Below are 18,493 nucleotides of genomic sequence, written 5' to 3'. Positions count from 1 at the left end.
ATAGATAGATTGGTTAGAAAGAAAGAAAGATTAGTTGGAAAGAAAGATAGATAGATTAGTTAGAAAGAAAGATAGATAGATAGATTAGTTAGAAATAAAGATAGATAGATTAGTTAGAAAGAAAGATAGATTAGTTAGAAAGAAAGAAAGATTAGTTAGAAAGAAAGATAGATTAGTTAGAAAGAAAGAAAGATTAGTTAGAAAGAAAGAAAGATTAGTTAGAAAGAAAGTAAGATTAGTTAGAAAGAAAGAAAGAAAGAAAGAAAGATTAGTTAGAAAGAAAGATGGATTAGTTAGAAAGAAAGATAGATTAGAAAGAAAGATTAGTTAGAAAGAAAGATAGATTAGTTAGAAAGAAAGAAAGATTAGTTAGAAAGAAAGAAAGAAAGATTAGTTAGAAAGAAAGATAGATTAGAAAGAAAGAAAGATTAGTTAGAAAGAAAGACAGATTAGTTAGAAAGAAAGAAAGACAGATTAGTTAGAAAGAAAGATAGATTAGTTAGAAAGAAAGATAGATTAGTTAGAAAGAAAGAAAGATTAGTTAGAAAGAAAGATAGATTAGTTAGAAAGAAAGATAGATTAGATAGAAAGAAAGAAAGATAGATTAGTTAGAAAGAAAGATGGATTAGTTAGAAAAAAGACAGAAATATAGATTAGTTAGAAAGAAAGATGGATTAGTTAGAAAGAAAGATGGATTAGTTAGAAAGAAAGAAAGATTAGTTAGAAAGAATGAAAGAAAGATAGTTAGAAAGAAAGAAAGAAAGAAAGAAAGATTAGTTAGAAAGAAAGATGGATTTGTTAGAAAGAAAGATGGATTAGTTAGAAAGAAAGAAAGATAGATTAGTTAGAAAGATAGATTAGTTAGAAAGAAAGATTAGTTAGAAACAAAGAAAGATAGATAGATTAGTTAGAAAGAAAGAAAGATTAGTTAGAAAGAAAGATAGATTAGTTAGAAAGAAAGAAAGATTAGTTAGAAACAAAGAAAGATAGATAGATTAGTTAGAAAGAAAGAAAGATTAGTTAGAAAGAAAGATAGATTAGTTAGATAGAAACAAATATTAGTTAGAAACAAAGAAAGATAGATAGATTAGTTAGAAAGAAAGAAAGATTAGTTAGAAAGAAAGATGGATTGGTTAGAAAGAAAGATGGATTTGTTAGAAAGAAAGAAAGAGAAAGAAAGATAGCTTAGTTAGAAAGAAAGATAAGTTAGAAAGAAATAAAGAGAAAGAAAGATATATTAGTTAGAAAGAAAGAGAGATAGATTAAGTAGAAAGAAAGAAAGAAAGAAAGAAAGATTAGTTAGAACGAAAGAAAGATTAGTTTGAAAGAAAGATAGATTAGTTAGAAAGAAAGATAGATTAGTTAGAAAGAAAGAAAGATTAGTTAGAAAGAAAGATAGATTAGTTAGAAAGAAAGATAGATTAGATAGATAGAAAGAAAGATAGATAGATTAGTTAGAAAGAAAGATGGATTAGTTAGAAAAAAAGAAAGAAAGATGGATTAGTTAGAAAAAAAGAAAGAAAGATAGATTAGTTAGAAAGAAAGATGGATTAGTTAGAAAGAAAGATGGATTAGTTAGAAAGAAAGAAAGAAAGATTAGTTAGAAAGAAAGAAAGATAGATAGATTAGTTAGAAAGAAAGAAAGATTAGTTAGAAAGAAAGTAAGAAAGAAAGATAGATTAGTCAGAAAGAAAGATAGATTAGTAAGAAAGAAAGAAAGATAGATAGATTAGTTAGAAAGAAAGAAAGATAGATTAGTTAGAAAGAAAGAAAGATAGATTAGTTAGAAAGAAAGAAAGATAGATTAGTTAGTTAGAAAGAAAGATAGATCAGTTAGAAAGAAAGAAAGATTAGTTAGAAACAAAGAAAGATAGATAGATTAGTTAGAAAGAAAGAAAGATTAGTTAGAAAGAAATAAAGATTAGTTAGAAAAAAAGATGGGTTTGTTAGAAAAAAAGAAAGATTAGTTAGAAAGAAAGATGGATTAGTTAGAAAGAAAGGAAGATAGATAAGTTACAAAGAAAGAAAGAGAAAGAAAGATAGATTAGTTAGAAAGAAAGAAAGAGAAAGAAAGATAGATTAGTTAGAAAGAAAGAAAGATGGATTAGTTAGAAAGAAAGAAAGAGAAAGAAAGATAGATTAGTTAGAAAGAAAGATAGATAGATTAGTTAGAAAGAAAGATAGATTAAGTAGAAAGAAAGAAAGAAAGAAAGAAAGATTAGTTAGAAAGAAAGAAAGATAGAAAGAAAGAAAGATTATTAGATAGATAGATAGATAGATAGATAGATAGATAGATAGATAGATACATAGATAGATAGATAGATAAGTTCATTAGTACATATAGAATGGTTGTTTAATTGAATCTAGGGCTTTAGGGAGTTTCGATTTGAGTTTTTGTGTTGTACACTACTGGGCCACCGTAGCCTTGGCTCAATTTGAACTGTTGCAATGAAAGGTCTGACCTGAGTTTGGAGTTTGTAGAGTTAAAACTCTAGGAGGAGTTAGAGTCAGAAAATTTTGGTTAAGAAAAAGAAGAAGAAGAAGAAGAAGAAGAAGAAGAAGAAGAAGAAGAAGAAGAAGAAGAAGAAGAAGAAGAAGAAGAAGAAGAAAAAGAAGAAGTTTAAATAGGATTTCAGTAAGTTGGCTTTCACAAGCCAACTTAATGATCAGATCTCTGAAGACCCCTCAAAAATTTCTAATTTTGTGGAAGATTTTTATAAAAAACTATACTCTATAAAACTAATAACAACAACAGTTGTCAGAGCTCATATTTTCTCTCTTTACAAAAGTTCACAATGCTGCTGCAGATGCAATATAATGTAGACAACATTGAATAAATCATTTTTTGTCATGTTAGATACTGATAATTACCCACTCAAACCCCTTTATCTAAAACTTTCTACATAACCACCGGAGTCGCGCGTCCTCCATGTCTGTAGTTTTTTAACACCGTTCACTCGTGTTTGTAGTTCTAATCGAATCCTCGTCCAACGCGCGATGGGTTGTGGGCAATATCAGCCGTTATGCTGTGTTCACACCGGACGCGTATAGCGCGTCAGGCGCGAGTGATTTCAATGTTCAGTCAATGCAAAGACGTGTTACGCGCGTAAAAAATTCCTGCGGCGCAAATGAGGCGTGGAGCGCGGCGCGGTAGACGCGAATACGCCTCATTCGCGCGTCAAGCTCGTGCGAATGGCGCGAATTGAGCGTCTGGCGCGTACGCGCGTGACGCGCGAATGGTGCATTTTGTGCATTCACGCGTTTGACGCGAATTCGCGTCTGCCGCCCGAGTTGAAAAATCTGAACTTCTGCGTCAATTCGCGCCGCATTAAACCAATCAGGAGCCAGCTTGCTGCTGTCACGTGGTGAAGTAAATATGTTAGCACATAAAAACTTCATTTTAATATATGAGACATTAATTTTGTATGGTATTTATTCCATATATAATCTAGATTATATGAAACATTATTATTATTCTAATGTAAAGCGAACCAACATAGCCTAGTACTTTAGTGCAAGAACATAGTTCGTGTCTGGACAGTGTTGTGTGAGGGAAAAAAGTCACAGGACAGTTTAATCACTTTTGTAGTAGCCTAGGCTGGCTCCATTTATCATCAAAACAAAAATAAATGACAGATTAGGTGTGTGAGGGCGAGGGTGATCCTCACTCCGATGCGTGACAACAGTCATCATACTGGGCGCGGGACAGGCGGAAGTACCGCTGAAAGCGTCCGTCATCCAGGCGCAGCTCCAGGAGCAAAAGGTGAAATTCGCCAAACTGGGTTCACCTCCGAAGGGTCTGGTGGACCCAAATACGGCGACGATGATCCCTACGCCGCTGTTCTGCTCTCCAGAGCAAATACAGAGCGGTGACTCTCTCGATGAATGCTCGATCAACATTAGCCGACTTGTAAAACGATGGCCGCCAAAAGATTTCGCCTCCAACGCGCGTAAATTTCGCTTCAAACTTTTGTTTTTTACGCGCGTCAATTTCGCTCTTGACGTGCGAATGGATTCAAAGTGTACACGCGTATAACTAGACGCGGCAGGCGCGAATTTGACGCTCAATTCGCGTCCGGTGTGAACGCAGCATTAGAGTGCGCATCGATCTGCACTTCGGATTCTGACCGGAAAAAGTAGACCATCCGGGTATCTTTGGAACACTCATTTCAACATACTACGATTTGGGACGTACTAATTCTAATTTCGAATACTATTTAGGACGGATAGTATGCGAATTGGGACGCAGCATTAGTGAAACACTTCGAGGCTTCGTTTGGCCGTAGTCACGTGAAATGGGTGTTTTGAATCACGCTTCGAATCAGTGTTTCGAAACATCTGCGCTTCGGGATCTCGCAAAGCTTCGGACGAATGTTTCGCGTCAGCCATCCCTACCTGAAGATATATATTGGGAAAGAAGTTTAAATTGGATCTTTTTGTCTGCTAGCCTTGTCTTCCTCCAACACCACACCGTGACAGAACCCTGACAGAAGAACCGACCAAAAAGAAACAAAGAAACATGAGTTGGAAACTCGCTGGACAGATCGCGGCGACCGCTCAAGACAGCCGCGATCTGTTCGAATACACGGAGGCTTTTTACCATCTCGCCATCACCTGCAGCTTGAAGAATGAAGCGATCAAGGCGTGTTACCGGCTGGGGGCGAATGTTTTGACCCGAGGGAGCTCCTAGATCTCTCCGGTCTGGACCAGTTGTCTGGAGAGCTTCGCTGCCAGCGCATTTAATTAATCATATCTCACTGAATACCGAACTGATTTTCACGCGGGTTTTTTTTGCTGCAAAGGTCATACACGTAGCTACGATACAGGACACATTGAATATTTTGTTCACAAAATACAACCAATAGTACGGTAATGTTAAATGTTAAATCTTACTTGTGAAAAGTAATCCCCGAGCAGAGACGCAGGAAGTCATTTTCGACAGGGGGTGCGGGGGTGCTTGTTCCGACCAAGCAATTAGAGGAACGTGGTTATAGGAAAAGTCCACTTCTAAACAGATCTATTAATTACTACTAAACGTCCTGGTTGCGTATGCAACCCACCGTTCCCTGAAGGAGGGAACGGAGGACGTAGTCGACGCCGACTGAAATGGGATCTCGCTAGAGAGCCTGTCTTCTTCGAGTATTATTGAACGAGCCAATGTAATTGGCGTGCGTGATTCGCATCACACACTCCGCCCCCGCGGCGCGGGTATAAATACGGAAGTGGATGCACGCACTAGTTGCTTTTCGCTGAGGAGCCGAGAGTAACCCGGGGTCAGCGGTGGTCCAGCGGTAGTGGCAAGGGGACTACGTCCTCCGTTCCCTCCTTCAGGGAACGGTGGGTTGCATACGCAACCAGGACGTTCCCTTTCAGTTGATAACGTCGGACGTAGTCGACGCCGACTGAAATGGGATCAACCATTGAACACGCCACTAACGCTGCCACCTTCCAGTGCCTAAACCAAAGCCTCCTGATGCCCCCGCAAACTTAAGGCGGGGAAGGACAGGGCTTAGGCCAGGGAAGTCACTGCTGTTCCTACAGGACCACTGGGAAAGCGTTCCCCGTACGTTGGAAGGAAGGGACGCTGCGGAAGCCACATCCAACCCAGAGGGAGGTAATGTGGAGAATACACATATGAACTGGGCGGAAACCGGGCAGTCTAACATATGGAATGTCACTGGGGTGGCTCCAGCCTAAGACGGGGGGAGACACACCGGACAGTGACGGCAGAGAGACTCTGCCGAGGGAAGACACGGGCTCACCGCAGGGAGCCGTATCGTGGAAGAATACACATATGGGGTCACCGAAGGGACCGCAACATATGGACCCAGCCTAACACAGGTTCCACACTGCTTACGAGTGGTAGGCCTAACACCAGACGTTCCGCACGTCCGACGTCGGAGGGGTGTGGAGGAACTCAACAGGGTTCAATTTTAAGGGAACTCAACTGGAGTAGAAAGGCGCACGTATCCAGTCCATAGGAGGGGAATGGCGCAGCAAGCCGACACTTGAACCGGGCTCACGGTGAAACTGGCTTCATGAGAAGGGAGCCCACGTGAGGCAGCGGTTCAACTAGGTGTCGTCCAGCCCCCAACTCTAGAATCTGTTTTAGCAAAGCATATCGTCAACGCCCAGGCGGAGCACTTTACACTCATCATAGAGGAGCTCAACACCTAAGTGGACATGTTGCATCTCGGACCTTTGCCGAAATGAAGGCAAGCACTAAGTGCAACTTTGCATGGAAACAGCCTTCCCTCTCTGCTGAATTCCAACAGATATTTGAAGAGCTGGTCTGAGGTCTATGACTTGCATTCTGTACACGTCCAAGCGAACGGACAGAGAAGCCAGGGCTGGATCTGCCTCCTCCAGGGCAGCGCTTGCAGGCTCACCACCTGCTCCTATTACGGGAGAGGTAAGAACCTTGGGCACAATCCGAGCCGGGGTCTCAGCTTGTGAGAGTTAGCCGGCCCAGACTCCAGGCACAATACGTTGACCGAAAGCGAGCAAGTCCCTACCCTCTAGTAGAGACCACGCGAGCAGGAGAACTGATATAACAGAATTTTTAACTCACTGCCTGCAGTGGCTCAGGGGCGGTCTCTGCAGTGCAGTCGCACCAGGGACAAGGCCCAAGAGGATAAAGAGGGACACAAGGATTACAAGACCTTGCTCCTCAGGAACCTGACGATCAGAACGTGCTTCTGCATACTTCTGCAACACGATGAGCGTCGTTTAAACACCGAGGCAACATCATTTTGAGGGTGAAGGAAAACAGCCTACTGCAACCCATTTTGCAGGAAAGAGAGCACTGAAGTGATCGAAAGCTTTCAGGATCTCCTCTGGAGAGAAGACGCACTCAACGACTAGGTTCCACTTCTAAAGGCGTAAGCACGCTACCCAATTCTAGGGGGTGCTCGCAGAAGTGATGGTAACTATCACATGTTCTTGTGATAGCCACCTGAACCTCCGCGTTCAGATGTAAGACCGCCTGGAATCTCCGGGGGAAGAACGCGTGTGCCATCGTGCCCCGTCCCCGAAAGAGTTTTCAGGGGAAGTCAGGAAGGCTGTTGAAGGGAACCAGGTCTAGTTGGGCCAATAAGGGGCAACTATGAAGACCTGTTCCTCTCCTGACTTGGCACGTAGGTGCAAGCGACGGGCGCAAAAGACAGGAGCATTGCTCAACACAACATGTGAAGATCACTGGGCTTCAGGAGCATTTTCTGCTCAGCACTTGGGTGTGACAAGTTCACTGAGCTTCAGGAGCATTCCTGCTCAACACCTGAGTGTGATAAACTCACCGAGCTTCAGGAGCATTTCTGCTCAACACTGAGTGCGAAGAACTTCACTGAACGACAGGAGCATTTCTGCTCAGCACTTGAGTGTGACAAGTTCACTGAGCTTCAGGAGCATTACTGCTCAACACCTGAGTGTGATAAACTCACTGAGCTGCAGGAGCATTTCTGCTCAACCCTTGAGTGCGAAGAACTTCACTGAGCACCAGGAGCATTTCTGCTCAGCACTGCGTGTGACGAATTCACTGAGCTACCTGTGATGAACTCACAGAGCTACAGGAGCATTGCTGCTCAACACCTGAGTGCGATGAACTTCACTGAGTTTCAGGAGCAATTCTGCTCAACATGAAGAGTGATGATTTCACTGACTTGCAGGCGCAAGGCGACCATGAGTCGCAGTCACTTTTAGAAGGCTCACTGGGGTTAAACGCATTTCTGCGGGCCCCTGGGGCAGCTGAGACCCAGTGTTTGTCCAAGGGTAGTCCGCTCGGTTTACCCAAACACTGGCGGAAAAATAAAACCGGGGGGGCAACTGAGCGGCCCCGGAATGGTCATGACCCAGCCGGACCCAGGGGATGGAGTCTCCACTTGCCCTGGCTATAACTGTCGTGAGGCTCGATGGGGGCACGATTGAGTAAGCGGGAGGAGTGGAACAAGGCGCCCTCAGAAGCGTCTGACTCCAAGGAGGAGGTGACGGGTGAGTTTGTGACATGCAGGGGAAGCTTGCGCAACGGTCGCAATGTCTAACAACTCGAGGCACGAATGCCCGTGTAGTCGGGGGTTGCCCAGGCCCCCGTTAAAACACGCCCTTTGTACATGGCCCCTCTGTTGAAGAGGGTTTGGCAGCAGACCGGGATGAACTATAGTCACACAGGGTGAGCTGCTCTGCCACGGTCACCTCGGGACTCGATCGTGAAGCTAGCGCTGAAGCGGTCACATATGGAGGAAGCCAAAGGCTGCGACTACCATATACCCCAGGAGCCTCTGAAAGTTCTTTCAGTGGGACCCTTTCTCACTTCAACACCAGCTGAACACATTCTCATTGGAGAGACATGTTGGACCGAGTACCTCTCCAAAACTAAGAAAGAGATACTCAGCCCGTGGGCGAGACTATTCTCTTCCAGTTGACCTGACGACCCAACGGGCTCTGGAGCACTCGAGGGGAAGGACACTGTACTGATACTCCACCCTTAGACGCAACACACAGGATGGCCTGCGGTGCGGGAGGTAGAGATCTGAAGCACATGTCTTTCAGGTCAAAGCTGCAGACCAATCTTGGGCCAAGATGGTCACAACCCACCCCCTGGTAGCACGAAGAACGAGTTTACAACTGGCCTTCGTACCGGCTGGAGGAGCGGCTATATCAAATCCTTCGCCAGCAGGATAAGATAAGCACGCACAAGTCAGGAGCACTGCTCAACACTCGGTGTGATGAATATCACTGAATTTTCAGGAGCACGTCTGCTCAACACCTAATGTGATGACTATCACTGACTTGAGCGGGGTAGCCGAGCCTGAGGTGGGGCAGCAAAGTAGAGAGAGTGGTGTTAGTGTGCTGTGCAACACTTACCTGTCTCCACAAGCGGCAGGGGGCGCGTGAGAAGGCGGATGACCGGGTCCTCGAACGCACCAAGCTGCCTGCTGGCGACCAAGGGGGAGCTGAGGGGTGTAAGGCTATACAGGGTCACACCCGCCAGACTGGCCCTCTTGGGACCCAGGAACAGATGAAATTGCTCTCTCTTTGAAGTGTGGGTACCGCTTGCTCCGCTTTTTTTTTTTTTTTTTAGGGAGCCAGCGGCGGAACAGACACACACACAAACAAAGGCTCCACCCGGCCCTCACCCGGGGGGAGGGAGTGATCGTGCCACTCCAAGAGCATCTCATCCATTCCTGGGCGGCCCGCTCCGGAATGCTTTCGCTGTCGCTTGCCACCTGGCTTGGCAGCGCCTGGAGCGGGCTGGGCGTCTCTACTGCGGCCGGCTCCATGCTGAGGCCTGGGTGGAGGCTGCTGCGGAGGGCCAGCAGGAGCGGCAGCCGGAGAACGCCCACGGCGACGAGCAGGCGGAGGAGCTGCCACCGGCGGCGGGTGGAGGCAGCAGCTGGCCACCGGGGCAGGATGTGCCGGATGATCTCCGTCTGCGCTTGAGCGGCAGAGAACTGTTTGATGCAGTTCTCCACCGCGTCGCCAGCCCAACCTGGGAAATTGGGGAGACCAGGAACCGAACCTTGTCCGCATCCGCCATACCAACCAGGCTGAGCCAACGAAGGCGCTACTGGACCACCAAGGTGGACATCGCCAGACCGATCACGCACGCTACGACACCCGTACCCCGGAGGGTGAGGTCGGATGCAGTGCGGTGCTCACCTATGAGCGCACGGTCTGGATTACCCTCGTGCATGCCATGGGTGCCCTAGCCTGCAGCAACGCCATGGCACGCAAGAGGAAGGGGCTTGCCCACAGGCTTTGTAAGCTCTGCCCGTCGGAACAGACGAAACTCACAGGCCTTAGGGGGGAGACGAGGATCCCCCCAAAAGGCAGCGGCCGCCGGACACAGGTGCACCTGTGTCGACAGACCGCTCCAATGGAGGGACACCTCGCAACCCTTCACCGTTCCTCCATCAAGGGTAATGAGGGGGAAAAGCTATTCAGGCAGTTTCTGGCAGAGAAAGATGATGTTCACCACCTGATAAGCTCTCCATGCATTTCGGGAAAGAAAGGCACTGGGGCGGCGAGCTGAGAACCAGCGCGGCCCGCCCCAAGATACCAAACTCCAGATTCCAACCGAGACTGAACGGGACACGGTGGAGGTTCCACTCGAGCCCGGCAGCCTCGGCGGCCCGTTTCAGCATAGCTGATAATTCTGGATCCGGCTCGGGCAACATTGAACTCCCGGAGGGAGACAATGCAGCCGAGTCATCATCTCTAGAAGTCAGCTCACCCTCCGATGCTGCAATCGGCGTCCTGTCCTCCAGGGGAGCCCCGAGTGAAACCGCTGGCCCACCCATTACAGATGGACCAGCAGACAACACAGGAGGCCCCAGTGGTTGCAGTGGAAGGGAGGAGTGAGGAGCCCACAGGGAATGGTTACCGGGCGGGACATCCAACACTATCCTCCGGTCACCCATCCCACACAGCACCCGAGGGTGGGGCATGGTAATGGGGACTCGCTCTTCGCGAACGAAGGCGAGTCTCGCCCTCAACACTGCGACAGTCATGTTCCCACAGAGAAAACATGAGCTGTCCACAAAAGCTGTCTCAGCGTGCTGTAAGCCAAACACGTGACACAACAGTTGTGACCATCAGAGAGAGACAGGGAACGACCGCACCCAGAAACGCACGGGCGGAATGACATCTTGAAAAAGACGCAAACGCACCCGTGTTGCTCTTTCAGAAAATAGGACCGTCACCAGTGCCGGAGCACACAGGGGAATGACCGCGGCAACACTGAACAGAGAACTGAAACAGTGAAGCACTCACTTTTCCGCCCTCTAACCAGCCATCAACACACACAAACATTTAGAAATTTGTTGCTGTTAAAACAGCAGTTGAGAGCTCAAAGCTCGCGATCACCGCTGCACTCGCGCTGTAGAACACCAGCACTGGGAGAGTCTTCCTGAAGAACACCGACACACTCGCTCGTTGTAGACAACAGCACTCTCAGAGACATCAAACGATCGGCTCCGAAGCGAAAGGCAACTAGTGCGTGCATCCACTTCCGTATTTATACCCGCGCCGCGGGGGCGGAGTGTGTGATGCGAATCACGCACGCCAATTACATTGGCTCGTTCAATAGTACTCGAAGAAGACAGGCTCTCTAGCGAGATCCCATTTCAGTCGGCGTCGACTACGTCCGACGTTATCGACTGAAAGGGAACTAGAAAATCGCTATATAAATGAAACGAATTATTACTACTCTCCCTCAAAACCTTTTTTTCCATTTGCATTCACGCAGGCCAAATGGCCATAGTCCATAGGAGGAGTAAGGGAGTGATGCAAGCACGGCAACGATCTTTATAGTTAAAATCAGAAAACAAATACACACAAAAAAAATGTAATCTTTTGGCCACTTGACTTCAGGCTGAGCTGAGAGCTGTTGCTGAAGCTTTTGCTTTCAACAAAATAGTGTCCACAACTCCTTCTCCCCTCAGTGCACCTATAATAATAATAATAATAATAATACATGTTATTATTTACGTTTAACCCTCTGAGGTCGCCGGCGCGTTTTGCTGGATTTTCTTCACATTGTAGCACAATAAACTTAAATTACTTAATTACTTAAATTAAAAGGAAATAATTATGAAAAAAATGTGTGATATTTCTACTTATTTAGGCTATGTGTCCCCTAACAATCAAATCAAAACATTGTGCTTTTGTTAAATAAAGAAAATAAACAGGGTGTGCTTTCTTCCTCTCCGTCTGAACTTTTTTTTTGACCACGCCAACGCGCGTAAAATTAGAGTTTTAATTTGATCACACTGTAGGGTATGAGCGCAGAATCATGGAGTCAGCATTCCTTAACACAATAAACACACGTTAACAGGGGTTTCTAAAGCCCCAACCTATGACTCTTCCAATTCTAAATCTTCCGTTAGCGCCAGCCAGTCTGGAGGGTAGATTAGTTTGTGACACCTTTACAGCGTAATGAGTCCCCACAGAGATCCTCGCGCGATCCTGATTTGTTCGCGAGCCAACATCCAAGAAGACCGTTATCTCCAAACCCCCCCTCCCAGCGAGGAAGGAATGCCAGATGCGCAAATGGACAACACACACACACACACACACACATACACACACACATATATGCATCTATAACATTAAAACCCAGAAATGAGTGATTATGAAATGTAAACATGATGTATTCCTGTATGTTTGAAGTTTATACTGTATCCTGTCTATCTAGGACTGTTAGTTATGTAGTTGAATCTTGCGGACTTCTATAAAGGTCTAAGAGTTTATATATCCTTGTATGCGTAACAAACACGGAGTGATTGGTATTAAACGAAATCGCTCAACTTGCTCGAGCCAAATATATGTAAGAAGTTAATGAAAAATATAGTTTACTATGTTTTCCATCTTTGGAGTGAAAAGAGACCAAAACTAACATCACTGGTGTTCTTAGATAACGGCGTTTACGACCCAAAGGAATGTTCACAGAACTGCCACCCTCTCTGAATTCTAACCAAGGAGGAGAAATGAATCCTGTATTCATATATATACAGTATATGCTATTATATATCCACTTGAGAATTGTATGAACAATGTATCTAAGTTCCCTATTTCATGAGTTGCCTTTTGGTGGTTTGGTCTATGTTTCTCGACAACTCTAATGCGATAATGTTTTAAACTTGGCCAACTAATGTTTAACCAAATCCATTTGTGGTAAGTTTGGTCTTGATAAACTCCAATCTTCATTCCCCATTTGTTAATTGACATTACATTTTGCTAAACTTGTGACACATTAGTATTATAAGAATTGTGAAGATTCTGCTCTTAAACACCCTAATTTCGTCGGTTTCAAATGTCTCTCTCTTAGACAAAGAGCAATAAAAACCAAAGTCCCGCCTGTGAAATTCCAACCCTCTAATTGGCCAAGTCAACAGGAAGAGGCCGGATTTCTTCAAGGTGATAAATGACGCTTCCCCCCTCCGCTCGTCTCTCTGTTACTTTTGACTGTCAAAATGTAGGGTCTCGCCTCCGGGGCGAGCTCTTCGCCTTTCTTTTATTTGTTTCTAGTTTAGTTTGTGTTTTTCAGTCTTAGATAAGTCTCCGTGTTTAATTCCAATCGACGAGTGAAAAGAACACCGCGTGACATATCTCTTCAGCAAATCCATCTACAAGGGACCTTTAAACGAGCGCGCGCTCATTTTGAAGGAGAAACACGCGCACGTGACCACGTGGCGAGAGACGCACACACGCTTCTTCACCAGCCATGCGAAGATGTGACGTTAACTCCGCGTGATTTCCCCGTAGAGACCTTTATTTCTTTTCTTTGTTAGTCAAAGTTTTGTTTTCCGTAGTCGACTCTGTTCACTTCCACAAAGTGAAACAAACTTAGCCGAACTATTTTCCTTTGGTAATGTTACCCCAAAGACTTGGAAACTCCGTTCAACACGCGCGCCAAGCAGCACCCAGTGACGCTTCCTAAAGGACTCCGCTCACGCACGCGCAGGAATGCCGCGACACAGAGAGACCCAGAAACTTAAGTATATCTCTTTATAGAGCTTCTAAGAAGCATTAAGATGATGTTTTCGTGTTGTCACAGGCAGGGGACTGTCGGGGGAATGTTGCCAATGCTCTCTCTCTCTCTGTCTCTCTCTCTCTCTCTCTCTCTCTCTCTCTCTCTCTCTGTCCCTTCCCCTCTCACACGTGTTTCCATTGTCCACACTCTATGCATTTCTCGTTCATCGATGCCTTATCGTGTATTGTTGTTTATTATGTTTGTAAATACATATATCCCATGTAACCGTAGTAAATACATAAGTAGTTCTGCCTTATTAAATTCATTATATTCATCGGATTGATGTACTGCCTTTTTGCTCATTTAAGTCCCTTAAGTGCCAAAAGATCTTATAGCAACAAGCTTACCAATTAAAGATACTTTAAAGAGTATGTGTTTATAGGGCAGGAAACCCAATTCTTGTGGCCACAGAATTGCTTTTCCTGAAATCCTAAAAGTAAGATGATATTGTGGATTCCCACAGATATTAGTCTGACAATTGAGCTAATTCATTTAGCCTGTTTTGTAAGACGTGGTCCGTGCAGGTAATTGCAATCAACTTGTGGTTAAGTGCAAGGATACACAAGCATGCATGCAGGTAAAATTACATATCATCCCTTATCGGGAGTTTTATTAACATGTAAGACTGATCTAATCCAAACATGTATGAATAATTATTAATTACCAATTATTAATTATGATATGCAAATTCCCCACGGATTAGATCCGCCCCAGAGTCTTCACATAAATGGTGGAGAATAATGCGGGCACATTTTAAACTTGTTTTTGAGCAATTCAGTTTCAATCGATGTCTATATTGTGATTTAATATTGTACGCGCGCCTCGAGTGAGCGAACGCAACGCGAACTCACTGGCTGACTGATTAAAGGCACAAAGCCGAGTCCAGTTCAGCACATTAACAGCTGCAAAATAATGTCTAACATTCCTTTTGCCATTGTTAATAACTAAAAGTAAAACTGCAGTTTCATAGTATTAAATTTGTCCAACAAAAGACGAAGAAACCTCTTTTGAATTGTGACATTTTAATGTTAAACTCCCCTGTCCGAACGAGATTCTTCTGTCAGGGTGAAGACTAGATTTAGTGAAACGATGCTCTTTCACTATTCTTAAGAAAGGCCTGATATTATAATCGTTAGATTAACGATGAACTCCTGGTTAAACATTGACGTAGCTACTCAATTGTAAAAAACCTAAAGCATATTTAATCATAAGTGCTATTTGATAATATGTCATGGGAGTCGAAAAAACAGACGAATATTTCCTGTTTTATTTTTGCACGACGCAGCGAAGCAATCCTGCCAGACGTGTTTGTTAAAATATAGCACCAAAAAAATCCAAAACCGAAAAACATTTTTAATCATAAGTGCTATTTGATAAATGTTATTTGGATCCGAACGACAGACGTATAATTCCTGTTGTCCATATTAGTGTGTGGAAGCGAAGAAATCCTTCCGTGCACACGTGTGTCGAATAGAAAAAACCCGCCGAGGTTTAAAATTCATAAGCGAACACGTGTGAATAATAGCGCTAATTGTTTATGTGGGAATTGAAAAACCGATGCCTAATTCCGGTTGTCCCTATGTGTGTGTGTAGAAAAAATTCCTGCCACGCCGTTTTGTGAAATATAGCTGAAAAAAAAAAAACGCTGAGATTTTATTTTGGATAAGTGTGATCTTACAGAAAACAAAGCGTCTGCACGCTCAAATTTGAATCACACATGGAAGCAGGGTGGTTGTTATTCCGCTGACAAACACTAGAGGTCAGCACTGAGGCCTAAGTGCTTGACAGTTCTCGAATTACGCACCGCCCCCTGACTTTACCCTCCATGAGCGAAATGGCGCCATCTCGTGGACACTAGTAACGAGGCCGTCTTTTCCTAAACAATCTCTCTCATCACAATTTCAGATTTTTCCAGTGAATTTCTGAAATTGTGTTTCTAACTTTCAATGCATGTGCAAGTTCCAGTTTTACTAACATGATTTCACTCCCGACTGTGTACACTTATTTTGAATTTGGTTCAAACCACAGTTGAATTTAAAATTTAAAAGTAAGCAGTACCAGTTTCTGATGACCACTTAGGAGGAATGCGCCCCTTGTGGCCTCCCCCCTCTACGTCAGCTCATCACTTAGTTCCTAACATCATTCTTTTCTGAAGTGGCTTTCTCCCAGTTGGTTTTATTTTGGTTATTATCATTGATACCTCACCGTAGTCGTGATCATCATCAAATATAATGCCAACCTTTAATTTCCTACACTTAATCAAATTTGGTTTGAAACAAACAAATTTCAAGATCAATTTGAATTAAGTCTCCTTTCCTGTTGGGAATGGTTTTATGGCTTTATTACTATATTTCCTTTTTCAAATTATTTTTAATAATTTTGATTTGATACGCTACGTTATGTATTTGATACGTTATGACAACTGTATCCTTACTATTCTAGAAGTTACTTAACATCTATGCATACGCTCGATTTGAATTGTATTTAAACCAGTTTGAATGCAATTTAAATCAAGTTCTCTGTCAGCCAGGTTGACCACTAGGAGGAAGTGGGCCAAACCCTTAGTGGCCCAAACGCGCCACTACAGCTTGCTTCCTCCTGTGCTCTTCCTGCTGCACTTAATCTCTTCTCTGAATGGAGGCTAGGTTGTTCTGATAATTAACATTGTCATAATTCCCTTTTTGTTTGTACCATAATTTTAGGAAAACCGTTGCCTTTGATTTTTCTACAAAAAATAGACACTCAATTTGATTTAGATAGAGAGAGCTTTAATTCACGTTGAGGTTCACTTGTCCTTCATCCTGTTTTGTGTTTGTAGGTAGAAATTTCTCTCGTGCTGTGGTGATTTGACAGTCATCTCTGCTTGGGGTCCAGCTGGCTGGTTCGTCTGACCTGCGTCACCAGCGCTGACTGAGCACGGGTCTCGGACTTTCCTGTATTTCTCCGTTGGTGCAGCCCGCAACACGACATCACCAATTTGGCACTGCCGGTTGTGTTCAAGGTCGGGTTGCGTGAGGGCACACATCGGTACAGATATGCGGAAGGGCCCGGGACACTGCTGTCAAGTGTTTGGGGACGACAGAGAGACCAACCAAAATGCTGACTCCAACCCGAATGACCTCAGTTCACCCCAGGGAAACTAGAAAAGGTATTAAATCCATCACTTAGTATTGGCCACAGAATCTAGAGATTCCCCCGGTCATTGAAGTGTTTGGCTCCCTCCTACTCTCCTAGCCACAAATCCCAGGCTTAGGCCTCCTCTTCCCCTGTAACACTTCCTGTGTACTATTAACGCCATTTCATTACAGACCTTTCCATCTTGGAGTGTTGCATGTTACTTAAAACTTTGCCATCTTGCCATTGCTCTTTTCTGTTGTGCTCTGCTCCTTTCAGTTCACTTAGAGACAGAACCTATCTGAGACAACAAGGAACGCTGAATAATAGTTTGACAACCAAGCCGTTAGCATCAACAGGTGACCCCTAAGCTACCGCCCGTTAAAAATCTTTATTCAGGCCCATGCTGACCTACCCAAATTGTCCTACCAAATGATTTAACTGTCGGCATCAGTTAACCAAAATTTTCATACGCGGCATAGCCCGTATTATAGCTTGTTAAACGTAGAACGAACCTGCATACAGATACAGATAGCTTTATTAATCCCCAAGGGGCAATTTAGTTCCATTGGTCTCTCTGTGTGTGTGTTGTGTTCCTCTCGCCCACAGTGAAGCCAGTATGTTCCGGTCCTACAGTCCCACAACCAGCTGGGACAACCTGGAGACATGGCTGAGATTCATGAAACCTCCATTCCTGACCAAGGTCGCCAGTGACTCAGAGCCCCGAGCCAAGAGCATCGCAGACGTGGACAGGCTGATGGCGCACAAACCAAGCCAAAGCTCCCACGACAAAGACCGGTCAGATACGTCAACCTCACTTGCCAGCTGATCGCACAAGCACGTCTCCACGAAAGGAGCCGCATCGCCCTGGAGCACGAAGTTGCAACGCTAAGGATGCAAGCCGAGGATGACAACGACCCCGAGCTACAGAAGGAAGTGGAAAGACTTCAAACTGCCCTATCTGATCTTCATCTGCACATAGACCAAAGAGTGCAGTCAGAGAAAAGAACCAGAGAGGAACTCAACGAGAAACTCCGACAAAAGTGAAGCCCCTTGCAAAGAGCAGAGACTGAACTTAAAGAGACTCGAAAGCCACGGCCTGCGAAAGAAACTCGCAAGAGGCCCGTGCTACCATCCACAAGCACGTTCAGCAGAGACAAGATCTCGAACACGAACTTGACACCGTTCACACAGAGTTGAAACCCTCTTATAGACTGCAGAAGGACCAGGAAGGGGAAACGCACACCACAAAGTTTCCCTGACCAGCCAGTCCGCACCTTTCAGCCAAGAACCCAGAGCTGTACAGGGGGGTGAAAGCCCACTGTTCAAAACATCACCAGCCAGCCCACAAGAACCCCCGTCAGCAGCGAGGGGGGAAGAGCCTTTCCAGGAGAGCCCCGGCCACTAACCACGGAATGGCTCCCAAAAGACTTAACAAGCTGGCCAGAAACATCCCTATGTTCACTCCGAACCATGCAGGAGGCCACAACGTGCACGCCATCCGCAGGACATTGACTTTCACTTACAAACTGTTACCAACGTCACCGCGTGGGACAGATTGTACCTGCTCAGAATCACGTCCAGTTGTGATGCGCGCAGCGTCCTCGACCGTCAACCAGAGACAGTCAAGTCGGACTACCAGCCGCTGCGGCAGGCCTTCACTAAAGAATTCTCTGATCCAGAATCAGACCAAAGACTGATCACAGCCATGGACCTCAATCAGTCCGGCATGGAGGATGATTTCAACTTCAGAACTTTGTCTCTCCGAAATCTGCACCCCACAGTGAGTCATCATCTAGACATCCTGGCCTGACCACATAGCATGACTACTCAACAGCTAAAAGAAGCTTA

The 18,493-nt window shown here is 44.9% G+C and overlaps 1 protein-coding gene across 1 annotated transcript in view; it reads left to right on the top strand.

The window, feature by feature from the left end:
- The window catches only part of cox4i1 (cytochrome c oxidase subunit 4I1), a 209,859-nt gene that overhangs the window by 58,811 nt on the left and 132,555 nt on the right, over nucleotides 1-18,493 (top strand). The gene's annotated exons all lie outside the window — the stretch shown is intronic.

Source organism: Siphateles boraxobius, unplaced genomic scaffold (assembly GCF_051911475.1).
Source record: "Siphateles boraxobius isolate OS27281-9 unplaced genomic scaffold, OSU_SipBor_1 30, whole genome shotgun sequence".
Taxonomy (NCBI): Eukaryota; Metazoa; Chordata; class Actinopteri; order Cypriniformes; family Leuciscidae; genus Siphateles; species Siphateles boraxobius.
The sequence above is the reverse complement of the archived record's forward strand: the minus strand, read 5'-3'. Positions and strand labels throughout refer to the sequence as shown.